Below are 14,686 nucleotides of genomic sequence, written 5' to 3' on the forward strand. Positions count from 1 at the left end.
ACAATGTAACTGCACCTGAACTTGATGCCTAGTGTATGTAAATCTTGTGTTATGGTTATGGGTTAGGAACTTCGAGCGCCTGTGAAGCATTCTGAATGCATATTGGTGGAAAACACATTTTAGTTTTTTTCAATGTCTTGGTTGATGCGTGCAGCTGTGAAATTGTGGATGTCCTTATTGATGAGTAAGAAACTACTTAAAAAAAAAATGTGCTGTGACATGTCAAGTTTGAAAACAATTTTGTATTCCCCAAGAAACTATTTTAGTGACTCACTTTTTCTTTTGACTTTGAGTAACTATTCCTTTAACTCTTTTTTTTAACCTTCTGCTTGCTCCTTGGCAGTTTGATTTTGCTTTGGAATCTTATCCCTTTTTTTTTTTTTGTAGTGTGTTCTTGCTCATATGAGTGTAAAGACTTGTAAACTTGATTAATGCGGACTGATGTATTTCAGCATGAACCATAACTTTAAAATTGTGTAGGGTTCCCTTAACCAATCATACCCCCAGCTTTAAACTGCTGCAAAGCAAATGTTTGCTAGATCTTCACATGCTTAATGAAAATACCCTTCATTTTCTTCTTTACCGCAAAGCAATGTAGAAACGTGTGAGATTTGTTTAACTCCAGTTTCTTAAGGTTTCTCTTCTAGATTAGCATATTTTGATTAGGGACAATCGATACTTAGTACGAAAATCCCATGTAGGTCAGTTTTTTGGCTTCATACTGAAGCCTCCAATTCAAAACGAATGACTCAAGAACATAGGTGTAATCTCTGGAAATTGCGTAGCACTCTTATGCTCTTAGTAATTAAAAGAATTTGACTTCTCGGGTATACCTGGAACAATGAAGCTGAGGCTTGTGAAAGAAAGCAAGAGCTCTGGTGTCTCATAATGTATAGAAATAGTGCGGCAAAGAATATGTAAATCTAAGGCAGAACATATTGAGAGTCTGAAAGACTGTCCGCAAGGTCCTCTTATGCCAGATGGAAAAGGTTCTTAGCCAGTATCGTATCACTACCCAATGTCCTCTCAGGACAACATCATTATCCCATCTCTTCACCTTGCTCAGTCAAAACTACAATCTTCTATCAAGGTGCATCAGTCTGTGAACAAGTTAAGAAACCTTTTTTTTAATTTTTATTTTTTAACAATCCCACTCAGTAAAGACTTTCTAAAGTGCTTAAATAATGCCTTCTCTGGTAGCCTAGTCTGGCTCTTTCTAAATTGTCTTCTCTGTTTGAGCCTACATATAAGGCACAATTGCAGCAACTCTACGATATGTTGCTTTTTACTGACTGTCGTTTCATATGTTCGTATATCTGCATTTCCCCCTGCTGGGGATCTTCCATAACTCATCCTATCTGTTTGTATAAATTTTTCTGTCAGGGATTGATAGATTTTAAATTCTACCTTGGCCAGAAGAAACCTAGCCATCTGTTCACTAATTGTGGTCCTCTTGGTACAAGCTTACCGATAGCCAAACAATCGTTAGTTGCTTGCATTTAAATTTACTAATTAGCCAGCAAACCTTAAACTATTGGATACGGAGAGATTTCTGTGAGAGTGAACGGGGTTGACAGCTGCTTGATAGAATTTCAGTGTCTGGCATTTGAAATGCTACTACATAGGAGTCTGCATATTTTCACCAAGCATTAGCAATAGTTCTCAAGCAGTTACAAAAACTTTGGTTGCATCTCTGCATAGTATCTATGATCTTCATTCCTTTGCGATTTAAACCTGGTCGCAAGGTGCTGGTCGTTTTAGGATAAACTTGCTATACTGTTATAAGTTCTAGACTATTATTGAGTATCGTGCAATGTAGAAGACAGTGTAGCTTGTTTGTAATCTTATTCCTGTGTCACAGGAATCTTCATTGGAGTTGACCCACCCTCCTTGCTGGTTTGTTTTGAATGGCATTTTTTATACTTAACGCTACGTAGGCATAAACGCCTAAAAAAAAATTGAAGCTGTAAGGCAACTGACCAGTACAATGCATTCTGGAATATAGAAGCTCCTGGTTCCTTAAAACATATTCTCAGGTTCTGTTTACATGTTGCCTAAATGTTTACTCTATTCTGTTTTAACGTTTTGTCCTTGGAGTTGCTCTGTGCCGCAAAATGAAGGATTGGTGCTGCAGTGCTCTTGAGTAAAATTGGGAATTTTTATATGGCTTTGAAATATTCGGGAACCCTGTCTGCAAGTGCAATGTTCGACTTCTATGACTTAAATAATGATGTGATGCAGAATTAGGATTGGAATTTCCTTCTCTGCATTTTTTGCAGTAATTTCTCTTGACACTTCTAATCAGATGTGGCCCTGCCACGATTCTTTTGCTTCAACCAAGGTCCGTGTATGCTGGCCTTCGCTTTCTTGCATTTCAGTTTAAATCTGCTATCTAGCTTTCACTGTAGATCTGGCAATTAGCCCATAATAACCTTTCCTCACAACACCCCCTTCAACCATTCCCTCAGTATATTTGTTGTTGCTTTGCATGTCGAAATAGTCCTATTGGGTGTTGACGTATGGACTAAGTGGGGGTTGTGGGGGGATTGGCTCATGCAGCTAAGCGATTGGGGGTGGAATGTTCTGCATTTTTTGAATAAGTGGTTGCTTTTTGGCAGTGGCAGCCAACCAGTTGTGATGGATTGATTGATCCTCTTTCCCCAGACCTGCAAGAAAATTAAGAAAGCAAATGTTAGTGTATACATCCCATACAAAGTCTGCTGTACCTCATGTCATTTTCTGAGTGGATAGGATAACAGATTTCTGTGCTGTCACTCAGAACAGGCTCTGCGTGATATGTACGGCAATAAGTTATTAAATGTTTATAAGGTACTTGACCATCTGTGATCCGGTTTTGTTAACATCTTGCCTAATTTGTTTAAATGTTGTAATCCAGGTTTTGAAACTTTCCTTCTTAGGTATATTGTCTCTAGCAGACTGCATTCTTCACTTCAAATTGCTACAAGTGCAAAATAATAATTTTGTTTGTTGCTTCACTTTATGCACAATCTTTTATGCTCCCTGGCTTGTATGTCCATTTTATTTTGTAATTGCTTGGTACAATAACAATTGGGTGTTCAGTTAGTCACTTTTGCATTAGCATCTTGTATTTTTAGATGCCGTTGGCAGTCAAAGTAGTGAAAATAGCAGACAACTTAGTGGGTCCTGCGTAAAACACAAACTTTCTAACTTTTAAAGGGGTCTTAACTGAACAATGAATCTTGTAAGTGAGATACAGTACTATCCAAATGAGAAAGTAAAATTATATTTTCATGCCAATCAAGTGGCATGTTTAGTTTTTCGTAATGTGTGTATTAGTGTAATATTGTCAATTCGAAGACAGTTTAGAATTTTAATGCATCTTTTATTACGTTAAATTTAAAGGAAATGGGCAAAAGTGATGCCTTGCATGAGAAGAAACAGCTTTGTTCCCCTAATTCTACAGGTTAATTAGTCCTTATCCAGAGAACATTGCTTAGGTAAAAATCCTTCCTTCATCACTTTGCTGTGAAGCTAAGAGCCCTGAACTCTGATCTACGTTTTGCTGTCCTTTGTCGTCACCAAAACTTGGGTGTTCTTGTGGTAGAAAGAAGGTATAAAGACCTTCATCGGTTGTGCTTCCTGCCAGATAGCCAATATTCATGCCAACTCATGACCGTTTCTGCAAAGCAGATGACAGATGCTACATTGCAATGAAGAGGTAGAGGTTTCTACTGTAGATTAGGGACTACTTTGGTACTCTGATCCACGTGGAGTATTCTATTCTCCTGATAGTCCTAGAACAGTGCAGTCACATCCTTTCCCACATTAAGCCTTTACTAAGCTTACCAAGGACTTTAAATTTTATGTGGTCATTGGAGGGCATCTTTACATTCCTTGAGGTGCTTGCAAAAAATAGTGTGTATCATAATATCTCTTTTCCTTTTTTAAGCTTCAACATTTTGATTTCTGCAAGTATATCAATCGTGCTTCTCCTTGGACTCCAGGAACCTGCAGTTGACCTGGGTTTTTAGGATCATTCAGGATTGCATCCGGTTTAAATTGATGCAATTGAGGGTTTTTAGGAGATAGCCTTAGCAAGACATTTATTTTTATCTACTATTGGTTGTCTTTGCTAACCAGCCATAATCCATACAAATGTAAAGCTGAGAAAATCAAAGCCTTCCACTTGCAATATCTGCCACTTCAATAGCTTCTCAAGTGGTTATCTAGGTACCAAACTCAGAAGTACTAAATCAAAATCCAAGGCGTTTTAAAAATCCACAGTATTTTTTCACAGCAGGAGTAGTTGCTCAGGTGATAGGCCTCTCCATCGACTAAATCAGAGCATCCTGGTTCAGTGCATCATTACCTTGGTGCAGTGCTAGATAACTGACCGAATGTGCATCTAGTGACCAGAGTTTTAACAATCCTATACATGTGCCAATTTCTAATCAAAACCCCACCCAAAAGCTCGGCAAGGAGAATTCCTTTAAACATTGGCAATATGAGTAAAAGGTCTTTACAGCAAAGTTTAAAGATCAAGCTGAGTCCGTACTCATGCAAGTAGGCAGACTGAGTGGTAGCTTTATAGTCCCGTTGTTGGATGATAAAATGTGCGGAAAGAGTATGTTTCCAGTCAGAATGACTCCATGAGTACATATGGCTCCTGTGCTTGATCGGGAGATTTTTTTAGGTTGTTGAATTAAAAGGATGGAGTTTCTTAAGGACTTTTTACATAATACAATCATGCTGGAACAGGATATTTGGCCCTGCAAAACTCTAATGAAGGGTATGTTTATTGGAAGTTAAACCATTGTGGCAGTGCTACTATTAGAGACTAAGGGTGTAACTGAACGATAACCGATATGCTACGTTAGGTGTCAAAACACTAAGGGTTGGGGGTCTGACATTTAACCCTCTGGATCAAACTTATTTGTTTTATTTTGATCACCTGGTCAGACATTTCTTTATGGTTTTCCTCCTCCTTACCACCGCCCACCACACGTCTAATATTCCATCCAAAGGTTTCCAGGTGACACGAGCTGTGTCACGAATATCTATGGCTCTGGAGTAGTCTTGTCAAGATTTGTTTAATCTTTCAAAACATTTGAGCAGGAGAGGCCTTGTATATTCAGTGCCCATGGCAGGATTGTGCACCACTTCAAGAGGTTTTGCAGTGTGAAACTTTTCTGGATTCACATGCTGTGCATTATTCCGCCATCTAGTGGCTGACTCCAGAATTTCTTGTGCGTATATATAGTAGTTCTTTACTTTTATATATATTTTTTTTGTTGGGAGTCTACTGTATCCTCCATTTGTTTTCTCCATCCTTTTGTGATGTTAGATGCCTTCCCTGAAAGCCTCACTCTTGGTCACAGTCTTCAGATTTTTTTTTTCTTCTCTGTTTGGGTCTGGAAGCATCAGAAAAATCTCCAAACTTCAAAGGAATAAAAAGAAGCAAGGAACTTCAAATAGTCAAAGTGATATCTGCGATCTTCAGGCAAAATCGAAGTAGGTGAAGTTTTTGTCATTGAAAGACAGACTGCACAAACGGGGAGAAAAAATAGAGTGAAAGATCTGGATGAGGAGGAGAAGTGCATTGGAAACACATGCCTAAAGTCGGCACTAGCTGCAGCAAGACCGATGGTGACAGGAACAATAATGAGACGCCATGCATTGTTTAGAATATCAGGCTTTAAGAATGAAGTGCAGGCCAACATCGTCAACAGTATGTTATACAGTGAACATTTGTTTAGTAAAGCAGCTGACGACACACTGCAACAAATTGAAAATGGCAACGATAAGGCAAAGCCAATGGGGCCCTACAGTTCGGGGTCAATCAAGAAAGGGAACCCCCTTAACCAGAGGACCCATGGGAAGAGGTGTGTTTCAGACGGGGACACCCCATCAAGGCTTTCAAAGCACTAGATAGCCACAGCCTGCATCACTTCAGTGGCAGTTTCAAACACCAGAAAGACAGTGCTTTCTTGGCCGATCAAGAGTGAAAAACCTGTATCTGAGAGGTGCAGCAACACCAAAGTTACTCTTTAAAGTCGAATTTCCACTCGCACAACACCAGTGAAGGGAAGAATTGGACACTTCCTGCAGGGTTGGAAAGAGGTGAGGTAACCTCAGACACAGGGGTGCTCAATATAATACAAGAAATAGGGAGAGCATGTGGCCCAACAACTAAAGCAGTCGACTTTCAAGTTGGGGAACCAGGGTTAGTCTCGGCAGGGACGCTCAACAACCTGTGATTCTGGGCAAATCGCTTAATCTTCCTGGTTCCTATCAAAAAATTGGTGTCAGTCTGTAACGCAACTGGTGATGATGTAAATCGCTCTGATCTCTTCGGGTCGAGTTTGTGCTATATAAAACAAAAAAAACCTAAAAAACAAACCACGATAACTGCACAGAGCTGGAGGATCACATGCCAACACATTATCCTCAACAAAAAGTGCATACAAAGGAAGAGATAACATATCCTACAAGGAAGTACAAGATCTGCTACAAAAACAACAGCAGAAAGAGTGCCCTCAAGTCTACTCAACATATTTTCTGGCTCCAAAACCAGACACTATGGCCTATACTAGACTCCTTAAATGCTTAAGAAAAAGTCAAGATGACAGCCCTACAAGAAGTTATTCTTCAACTTCAACCAGAAGATTTAATGGAAACCTGGAGCTAAAGAATGGCTATCTACACATTCCAATAAACTCAGAAAAATCCTGCGTTTTGTGATAAACAAAACACACTACCAGTTCAAAGTACTATCCTTTGGCATCAAGTTGCCCAAAGGGTTTTCACAGCGTACCTGGCAGCTATGGCAGCATATCTGAGAGGAAAAGGAATACAAATCTATCCATACCTAGATGATTGGATGGTAAAGAGTAGCTCAGCACGCAAGTGCAAAAAATACATAAATCGTGATGACCACACTGCTCAGACTGGGATTCACAAACACTGAGAAATCTTTGCAGAAATTAGAACAAAAACTGTTAGGATTAAAGAGGAACACAATTCAGGGGTAAGCGTTCCCATGCGACAAGAGGGTACAAACTAACGCAAGAATCTCTGATACCAGAAGGGTCGGTTTCTGACCTACGGCTGTAGAGAAATTATTGGTAATCGTGGCTTCATGCATACTACAAAAACCATATGCGAGGCTTCATGTGAGACCAATCAAAGAACGGATACAGTCCGTGGTAACGAGCAACAGGGAGCTGGGAGGATCTAGTGGAGACCAATTTTTACTACAGCTTCAACAGTGCCCAGGACCACAGATGCCTCACATATCGGATGCGGAGCACACATGGGGAAACTCTAATGTGAGAGGCTGAGCAGATAAGCATCCATCTCACTCGAATGGGAACTTAGTCACTGTATTGGAGACCGTGTTCCAAAAGAGGGGAACTTCAAGAATAGACTTACAGAATGCCAGTTCTTGGCGTCCAGGCATCCATACCCATCATCCGTAGGGAATGCGCTGCTATCCAATATGGCAAAACAAACCAGCCACCCTGGGTCAGAATAGTGCAGGGATGTATCGCAGTCAACTCCCACTTTCTCTTTTCCGCCCCTTGTTTAGATTTTGGAAGCCACCCAGCGTGCGGGCACAGATTGTGAGTTAGCCTTTTGCGCTCCCGACAAGACGGGTAAGCACGTAAATGAGGATTCTTTTCTTTATCTATGTAGCCACATCCAAGATTTATAATACTCCAATTACATGTGGCACAATTCTAAACGAGTGCTTGTGGAAATGTGTACCAAATCGTTGTTTAACATTTGTCTCTTTAGAGGGACAACACTGAACAGCAGAATTCTTTGATTGATACATCAACCTATTAATTGGTTGTATCCTTTTCCCACCATCCATATTTGCTATGGTATTATGGCTCACTCAAACTGTCTCACATTACACCTGGTCCTGAAAAAAGCCACGGCACCTCCACGGAGGGCATTAAGGCTGAAACATGTCGACCAATTGACCACCTTGAGACCGTTGGCTTACATTTTCCTGCTATGGCCCACATACATAGCTTTTAATCCTGACCACAGGGTACTCCATTAAAATTAATCTTTTAACACACCAGGTAGTCCGTTTTACTCACTAACATTCTCCACATACTCCCTCCAGAATTCACTACACAGAGTAAGCAAATTTCAGGCACTCCCCATACAAGAACCGTATATTCAAATGCATAAGAACAGGTTATTCTTCAGAACTATTCCCACAATTCCTTCCTACGGTCATTTCAATTTTATATAAATCAAACCATACAACTTCCAAGCTTTTTTCAAAATCCAAAGTCTCCAGCAGAGAAGGCTTTTCATACTCTAAATGCCCGCAGAGCAATAATGTATTGCATAGAAAAAACAAAGATAATCAGGAAAGGAATACAACTTTTCATATCATTTGCAAATACAGGAGAGCCCATTACAAAGGGTACCATCACAGGATGGATAACACAAACACTCAATGTCACAAAAAAGCTTGCATTCAACTAGAAGCAAAGCCACCGGCACGCTACAAGGGAGGAAGGAGCAACAGTCTCTTTTCTAGCCCTGTTCCGCAGAACAATATTTGCATGGCAGTTACATGGTCATCAATGCACGCATTCACAAAGCACTATTGCATTGATCAAGAAATGCACAGGTGGGACAAAGTTCTTTAAGCATCTGTTTACAAGTACTCATCTCAAACACAACCATCACAATGAAGAAAACTACTACAAATCAATGCCTGTAAGGGAATCAAGAAAATATTCATGGTGCAAAACAAAATGGTTACCTACCGGGGGATTAGGGAAGGGGGGGGTGGTGTGGTTGTGGTTTGGCAGCTTGAACGATTTTCTGGATTCGCAGGCGACCCATCCGTCTCCCCCAAAAAGTGAGGTGACACAAGTAAACAACCCAACCACCTCAAGGAAGAGCACCACTACAAAATCTGTGCACAGTATGTGAATCCAAAAAATATTCATGCTGCAAAACGAAATGGTTACTTATTGGAGGAGACGCAAGTAAGCAGAAGGCATTCATACAGAACATCAACTAGAGCGGTGACGTCACAGCAGTATATAGGCACCAAATGATGGAGACCATCGACCCCCAACAACAAAACAAGGACTATATGGAAAAGAGATTCTGGACCCAACCATTAGATGGTGGAATATTGCACAGCATGTGAATCCAGAAAAGTCGTCCAGCTGCAAACCTACTCCCGGTAAGTAGCCATTCTGTTGCTGTAAATTTGACGGCACTAATGGTCATGTTTGTGCACATCACTGCACCAAAGTTTCTCCGTTGTCGGATTCCCCTTGAACAGCACGGTCAGTGGAACCTCTTGGACATACTAGGGTAAATATAATGGCTATATGGGCAGTGATATTGCATCATAATTTCATACATGGACTGTGATGCTCTTATAGAAAGCACTTGCTCTGGCTGAGCAGCAGGCAGTCGGCCGCTAGATCCTAACAAAAGTGAAAGTCCATCCATACATTTAACACTACTTTTGTGCTAACCTAAAGAACGTCTACACTAACCTAAAAAAACTTCCAAACAATCAAGACTCATCATAGATGACATTACTTCAATATGCATCAATTGACACTTCGACTGTGAAAGTCATACCATTTGATACTTTTGGCAGATCAGGTTTCACATGATAGATTATTATCCAAAATACATTACCTGCTTCTAGTGCCACCATGGAGCATAAGGATATGTTTATTTACTTAAATAGATTACTTCATGTGCACTGCTGAGGGTTGCTGATTTGTATATTACCTTGTCGTCCACATAGTGTAGATGTGTCCACAAAACATCCACTTTTGACTTTGTGGACTGATTCCATTGTTTTGGCATTGTTCATATGTTAACTTACAAATTTGGGATGCACATTAAGTTCTCTAGCGTCCTATTTTTTGGAGCTACATTACCACATAGATTTAACCATTATTTAGTCAAATTTTTAGGTCTCGCCTGGCGTTGGAGTGCGCATGCGCTCTTTGCCTAAGAGTGCTATAGTCCTCAAGCAAGTTTCAAGAAGAGGACTCAAAGCCCCACCCCTCATTTTCATTGGGTAGCGTTTGTTAAACGCTGGCTTCCCATTGAAAAGGATGGTTTTTGGTTGCCGACGTTTCGCCTTTTTGGATGGCCCCCAAGGGCTCTGTCACCTGCATTACGGCTGTTGTGACAAAGTTTCTTAGAAGCTTCGTCACGCTGCCTTGCACGCGCCAGTCCGGCTTTCTCATTGGGTGCTCTGAGAATGCTCGTCCTGTCTTAAGTCTTCTTTTGGTACGACTCCCGCATGTTTGGGTGTCTTTCCAAGGTGTGCATGGCTTGCGTAGCGGCTTGTTCCTCTTGTTTGACTGTTTACAGGAAGACTTCTGGTGTCAGCCTAGACTATTTTTCGGTTGTTAGAGTATCATGCACAGATCATTGGTTGACAAATGTTAGTTTTAAGAATTATAGAGCATACTCTTCAGAAATGAGTTGTAAAAAAAAGTACAACTTCCTACAGTGCATACGCAGCCAAAAAGTTGAGATGAAAGCCTATATCGGAATCGTAAGAGCTACTTGTGAATGTGACAGACCTAGTCTTCAGGGAAGGCCATTCAAGGTCCATGATTCAGAAACCACTCTTGTCATATGCTGCACTTTTCAGTAGGCATTTGACTTGGTAAGTATATTACTCTATGAATAGGATTCGTACAAGTGACCTATCTCAAAGTTATGGTCCTTATCTCTTAAATGTGCGCTCCTAGGAGGCTTGACATTTCAGTCAGTTTCATGTCTGTATGAAGGTTATTAACTTTGTCTTAAATGTAGTGTCGTTGCTTCTGAAATTCTAGACCAGCTAGCTAAATTAGCTTTTATGGGTGTACTTTTTCAATCCACTGATTTAACACGTGCTTTCTTTAAACCGTGACAAAGTACTACTTCAGTTATTGCTCCTATCAACCATTACAACTCACAAGGGTATATGGGAGATATTATTTGACTTGTATAGTTGCAAAAAAGTCATATTGTGAATAAAGGGGACCCATGCATCACCCATTGGTGTGCCTCCAAACAAATCCCCACCATCAATCTTCTGTTGTCCAAGAGTGACACACGGCTTTCAGAGACAGAGGTTTCTTTGCATAATAAAGTGCTTCAACACAATCAGGCCATGTACTAGTTGTGTTCTCATTAACAAGAATCTTTACACATTTGTTGTTATCCAGTGTAAATATTTATAGGATAATATTTAAAGGATAATATTGGTCCCAAAGTCTCGATTTGCTTGGGAATTGTATTGAAAGGCAGTTTTATTTTTCAGCAACACTATGCTGAGGTCTTGAACTTTCCTTTTTCTTACAGCTGGAAAGTAGGAAGCACACTTAGGCTTGGGTGTCTCAGACTCCCTTTGCAGGGTCTTAGAAAACACAATTTCCAAAATACTTTCCTGCTTAAAGGACACATGGTCCGAGCACATTGCATGGATCAAAGGGCATAGTGTCTTCGCAGATAGTGTTTCCAGAGTATGCTCAAGTGGACCACAATGTATTTAATGTCCGTGATGGATGCATCAGGGCGAAATAGAGGGTAAACATGCTTTGGGAAGTCAGTGTTCACTTATTACTCTAGTTGTTTGGCTAATGGAAGTTCTGTTTTGACTCGTGCTTTGGTATTACAAACTGCTATATATTTATTGAACATACAATTAGCTTCCACAAAACATGCATATTTAAAATCCATAGGCTAGTTTATTGTAAACCATATTTGGGATTGAAACCGGATTAGCTCGCTTTGGTCTTGCAAATCTTAGCCTTGCAAGAGCTGAACTACTCTACTGTTCTGCAGCATGAATTTTTGGATGCACACGCTGTGCCTTATGCCTCTATCTAGTGGTTTGGTCTGGAATGGTGTTAAAGTCCTTTTTTCCCTTTTTTTTTCTTACCCTCCATGGCATTGACAACTTGGGTTTAAACCCCTCCTTCTGTGACCTCAAACGTATGTCCCATAGATCCCTCGATGCAGTCTCAATCTTCAGATTTCTATAGTTGGGTATGGAAGTGTAAGGTAGAAGAGCTCTGATGTAGAGGACGAAGGAATAACGAAAAGAGAAAGGGGGAAAGGATTGGTAAGGACAGTATATGGAAAAAAAACACCAAACCACCTTGTAACGCCGAGGTGAGGGAATGTGGCCAAACGGCTAAGGCGGTCGACCTCTGAGCTGGGGAACTGGGTTTGAGTCTTGGCGGTGATGCTCAAAATTCAGTGATTCTGGGCAAATCACTTAATCTCCCTGTGCCTTACAAAAATGAATGTCCGTCTGTAACATGACTGGAGCCTAAAAGAAACAATTGATGGACGGAATGCTGGACAATGCAAACATTCACCCCCAGTCACAAAGATCTGGGTTTAAACCATCATTCTTTTGCTCACCCCAGCTTGGTCCCAGCCATTTGCAAATCAGTATTGACCCTGTAAAGCGCTCGGATACCTTCGGGTCTAGTTCGCGCTATATAAAACTACATAGAAAAAAAGATGGATGCAACAAGACTGCGTGGTTCTGCCCCAAGTGCCAACTCGAGTACCCCAGAAGGACATGCATGAGGTGTGAGACCTGGCTTCGTGAGGACCACAACGCAGAAGACTGTTTAAGATTTGCAGAGTTGTTGTCCAAGGCAGAAACTAAGCAGTGGCGCCACCACAGAGGAAGCTGACCTCCCTAAAAACACTTGGGCCTTTCTAGTGATGAGGAGAAAATCTTTGAGATAGAGGAGGCCCAGGGAGAAGAATCAGACCTCGAGCAGATAGAGGGCCAGACTATCAAGAGCCACATAAAAGCACTGAGGGAGGACCAAATGTTATGCCTCTGGGCTGAGACAGTTGAGACCAAGACCCCCGACTTGACGAAACCGACGGACGCCGAAATTGTTGACGCCGGAGGGCAGAGTGAAGACTAGTGATTAACAGTGGTCCAAATCATGCGGTACTGATTGAGGCAAACCCTTGAAACTGATTTCGACCTTGAGAGAGGGGATCTAAGTTAATGGAGGGGAAGGGCGAAAGCTAGCTGTACACTGTTTGTGAAGACATGGCCCTAAGTGGCCACAGAAAAGCCACTTGGTATTGATCCTGAAAGCTGTCAAAGCACAACGGTGTCAGATCTGTCACTGTTCTTCGGCATATACGACAAACAAAGAAATACGTTTGAGCTCCAAGAGAGTAAATCGCTTGAGGTAGACCGTAAAAGGAAACTCCTCGAGACCAAACTCTAACCTGAATTGAGTAAAAGAGAATTAAAAACAAGTGGAAACAGGAATTGAAAAACCCTACTATCCAGAGCTGCATGACGAGATAGAGGAGTTCTTTGACCTGGAGGGAGAGCAATAAGTAGGCCTCTCACAGATTCGGGAAATGATTAGCAGGACATTTATGCAGATTCACTAGATAAAGTGGAACCATAAGCACCTGACAACATCATTGCATTCAGTGCAATAGTAAACATGGCTGCAAGCACTTATGAGGTCCAGTTAGAAGATGTACAGTCAGATCCAGAACCACGTTACCACCTTGAGACACTAATGCCCGGGTGAAAGAGAAATAAGTTTCTCCCAATGCTTCCAAGCATGTTGGACCAGGGCAGGGAAGCATTTTAGAACCAGCTGCAGCTAAGGCAATAACTCACAGGGTGGAGAAGTATAGATTCTCATCAAGACCCACCCTCTTATCGAGGGGGGGGGAGGGAGATTGTGGCGGGCCACCTGACTCACTTATCGTAGCCGTAACAGCGAGAAAAATAGCAATACCTTCACATCTCTGTGACCGCCTCCTGACTAAGGAAGGCAAGAGTGGACATGGTAGGACATGCAGTGGCGGATAGCCAAATTTTAACACCCTGCTAAAGAGATGCCCACCAACAATTGGATGATTGTGGAGCTTATGGAACACCTGCCAGAGGAGTGCCTGAAATCACGCTGCACGTAGCGGACCGTGCTAGTAGACCGTTCTGCTCGCCCACAACCATGCACAGGCATGCTTCACTGAGAATCTCCGGTTTCAACTAGGTCCAGTCAGCCATAATCAGTGTGGCCTTCACAGGGGACTGTCTCCTTAGACAGGCGAGTGACAAAGCGCTTAAGGGCATGAAACGAGACGACCAAAGCAGCACCACAATACAAAGGAACCTTCTGGGGGTCACTTGACCCAGAGGAAAAAGGACCGCTCCAGCAAGAGGATCCATGCAACCACATGAGTCATGCAGCCTTCAACAGGCAACCGAGTGAGCCCACCCTTGTCCTATTTTGGCAGTACTGCTCCAGACAGCCCTTTCGCGGTCAAGAAAGAGGGAAAACCCCGAAAGAGGAAAATCACACTAGCAAGTGACTGCCTACACGGACCTCTTCTACATAAGTTGCTAGTGGGTGGAAGACTTGAAGGATTCCTGAAGAAATGGGAACCTCTCTTCTGATAAATGGATACTAAATATTCTAAAATATGGCTACTGCACAGATTTAATAAAGTCTCCTCCAAAACAACCACCAAAGACCTAGGATAAAGGTAGACTAATAATGACTACATCAGGAAGTGTAAATTTTGCAAGGAAGCCATAGTATTAGTACCCCAGACCCAAAGACTCGAAGTTTACTCAAATTATTTTCTGCTACCTAAACCATAGTAGGCTATAAGACCAATACTGGACCCAAAG

The 14,686-nt window shown here is 41.6% G+C and overlaps 1 protein-coding gene across 6 annotated transcripts in view; it reads left to right on the plus strand.

The window, feature by feature from the left end:
- The window catches only part of HNRNPD (heterogeneous nuclear ribonucleoprotein D), a 54,063-nt gene that overhangs the window by 35,381 nt on the left and 3,996 nt on the right, over positions 1-14,686 (plus strand). The window lies entirely within an intron of this gene.

The sequence above is a fragment of the Triturus cristatus genome, chromosome 2_2 (genome assembly GCF_964204655.1).
Source record: "Triturus cristatus chromosome 2_2, aTriCri1.1, whole genome shotgun sequence".
In the NCBI taxonomy this organism is placed as follows: domain Eukaryota; kingdom Metazoa; phylum Chordata; class Amphibia; order Caudata; family Salamandridae; genus Triturus; species Triturus cristatus.